Here is a 3,432-nt window from a genome sequence, read left to right as displayed (position 1 = left end):
GGAGTGCAGTGACATGATCTCATTTTACTGAAACCCCTGCCTCCTAGGTTCAAGTGATTCTCCTGCCTCAGCCTTTCGAGTATCTGGGACTACAGGCGCCTTTCACCATGCCCAGCTATTTTTTGTATTTTTAGTAGAGATGGAGTTTCACCGTGTTGGCCAGGATGGTCTCGATCTCCTGATCTCGTGATCCACCGGCCTCAGCATCCCACAGTGCTGGGATTACAGGTGTGAGCCACCGCGCACAGCGCTTCTCAGTATCTTAACATTGTACAGATACTTACCTCCTTGGGAAGTTTAAAAGAGGTAGTGTTGGGACGGGCTCGGTGTCTCATGCCTGTAACCCCCAGCACTTTGGGAGGCCGAGGTGGGCAGATCACTTGGGGTCAGGAGTTCAAGACCAGCCTGGCCAACATAGTGAAACCCTGTCTCTACTAAAAATACAAAAATTAGCTGGGCGTGGTGGTCTGCGCCTGTAATCTCAGCTACTCAGGAGGCTGAGGCAGGAGAATCGCTTGAACCCGGGAGGCGGAGATTGTGGTGGGCCGAGATCGCAACACTGCACTCCAGCCTGGGCAACACAGCAAGACCCCGTATCAAAAAAAAAAAAAAAAATGAGGATTATTGGAGGTGCCAAATTGGAGGGGAAGGAGGGGTCGCCAGCTATCCCTAAGGACCTGCCTCGGGAAGGAGGGGCTGTCCCTCCCTCGGCCCCGCCCCTCCAGCCTTCCGAGGGAGGAGACCCCCCAGGGCAGGGACGAGGGGGCGGAGAAGCAGGAGCGACACATTTTTGAGTCGTGACCAAGTGGAAACTCCCTCCCCGAGGCGGAAGCCGGGGGCGCCCCACTGGGGCCCAAGCCTCCGCCGGGGCGGGATTCCAGGCCCGGAGGCGGGAGGCTGGGGGTGACTGGGGCCCCGCCCCTCATCCGCCTCATGAATATGAATAAGTCGGCTGGGGAGCGGAAGTGCGGGGCGGCCCCAGCCCGTCTGCCTCCGCCCCTGACAAGTGCTGGAGGCCGGGGGGCGTGGTCTGACCAAGGCGCCCCGCCCCTCCCCCGTGCAGAGCCTCCTTCCGGCCGGCGCGCCCCGGACGTGACCCCACGGGCGCACACTAGAGCCAGCAGACTGGGCGCAGACCGCTCTCTCCCGGGCCAGCCTCTCGTTGTCATTCATTTCTTATGGTGCTGCGAACCCGGGAGTGAGAAGTGGAACAGTCTTGTCCTCTTGGGGCTTACGTTCCAATCGCGAGGGGCCATCAGCGAGTCCAATTGGGAAACTGCCTTGGATATCACATGAGCGCCCCAGGAGGGCAGGACAGAGCACGGCCTCGCTGGAGAGGTGACTTGAGTCAAGGAAGGAAGCGAGGGAACAAGCCATGAGAGGAATTAACGAAGGAACATTCCAGAAGGATTTCACATCCCTGGCGTAAGGTCCCGGGGCAGCAGGCATTGAGGCCGATGTGGCTGGAGTGGAGAGAAAGAGGAGTTAAAAGGATGGAATAATGACAATAATGGCTCACATTTTTTAGCAAGAGGTGGGTTCACTGCCTATCTATCGTTATCTGGCGGGAAATCAGACTCAGGGAGGTGAAATAACTTAACAAAGGTCACACAGCTTGAAAGTGGCCAGACCAGCATTGCAACCCAATGTCTGAAACACATTCAGAAGTCCCAGGGTGGGGTGACCTTGACCAAGAAAGGCCCTTTACACGGTGCCTCAGTGTCATCCCAAAGAGCTGGCTGAATGCAGCCTGAAATCAGGGCACCCAGCAAGGGTGTAGCTGAGACATCTCGGACATGTTTTCTCCTGGGGAGACTGAGGCAGGAGAATCTCTTGAACCCAGGAGGCAGAAGTTGCAATAAGCTGAGACCGTGCCACTGCACTCCAGCTTGGGCAACAAGAGTGAAACTCTGTCTCAAAACAAACAACAAACACTAGCCTCGGCCGGACATGGTGGCTCACACTTGTAATCCCAGCACTTTGGGAGGGTGAGGCAGGCGGATCACCTAAGGTCAGGAGTTCGGGACCAAGATGGCCAACATGGAGAAACCCCTTCTCTACTGAAAATACAAAAATTAGTCAGGCGTGGTGACATGCGCCTGTAATCTCACCTACGCAGGAGGCCGAGGCAGGAGAATCGCCAGAACCCGGAGGCAGAGGCTACAGTGAGCCGAGATTGTGCCACTGCACTGCAGCCTGGGCGACAGAGGAAGAGTCAAAAACAAAACAAAGAAAACACTACTCAAGCCATAGCCATGTCTCCAACCTTCCCTCCAGATTTCTCAAAAGAGTGAACTACCTGAGGTCACCCAGTCCTGCTGAACTCCAGACGGGGTTCCTATTCCCTTGCTCTATCTTTTTTTTTTTGAGATGGAGTTTCGCTCTTGTTACCCAGGCTGGAGTGCAATGGCGCGATCTCGGCTCACCGCAACCTCCGCCTCCCGCGTTCAGGCAATTCTCCTGCCTCAGCCTCCTGAATAGATGGGATTACAGGCACTCGCCACCATGCCCGGCTGATTTTTTGTATTTTTTAGTAGAGATGGGGTTTCACCATGTTGACCAGGATGGTCTCGATCTCTTGACCTCATGATCCACCAGCCTCGGCCTCCCAAAGTGCTGGGATTACAGGCTTGAGCCACCACGCCCGGCCATTCCCTTGCTCTATCTTAAACCGTTCTTTAAGTGACATTTCACACCCTGATGTCCTCCAAGTTGGGACCCCACCAGGGGCTGGCTTTTCCTTTGTGGTTCCACCCACTTCCTAAATCCCTCTAGGGTCCTGCCCTTCTGCCTGTAGCCCCTGAAACTGAATACTACTGAAAGTTCTATTCTGGAAACCCGTTTTCTTGACACTTCAACTCAGTGGAAGAAGCAAAAGTGAGGGGAACCCTCATCTCCAGTTAGTTTCCCACATTTTTTTTTTTTAGATGGAGTTTTGCTCTTTTTGCCCAGGCTAGAGTGCAATCTCCAGGTGCAATGTCAGCTCACTGCAGCCTCCACCTCCTGGGTTCAAGTGATTCTCCTGCCTCAGCCTCTCCAGTAACTGGGGTCACAGACACCCACCACCATGCCTGGCAAATTTTGTATTTTTAGTTGAGACAGGCTTTCACCATGTTGGCCAGGCTGGTCTCGAACTCCTGACCTCAGGTGATTCACCCTCGGCCTCCCAAAGTGCTGGGATTACAGGTGTGAGCCACCACTCCAGGCCCAGAGTTCCCCACATTTATACTTGGCCTCAAGGGCATACTGGATTCCATTTTTAGGGACTTGCTTGGTATCTGCCCTTGGGTAACTCACTGAACCTATGGATGCTTTGATTGGAAGGGAATTTGGCAACACGTGTTATCCTAGGGTGGCCCAGCAGGGCCTGTCTGGAGGTTGCACTCGAGGATAGAGGAAAAAGTATCAATTTTTTTTTGTTTTTTTTTTTTT

This window comes from Cebus imitator, unplaced genomic scaffold (assembly GCF_001604975.1).
Source record: "Cebus imitator isolate Cc_AM_T3 unplaced genomic scaffold, Cebus_imitator-1.0 Scaffold346, whole genome shotgun sequence".
NCBI classification, from domain to species: Eukaryota; Metazoa; Chordata; class Mammalia; order Primates; family Cebidae; genus Cebus; species Cebus imitator.
The sequence above is the reverse complement of the archived record's forward strand: the minus strand, read 5'-3'. Positions refer to the sequence as shown.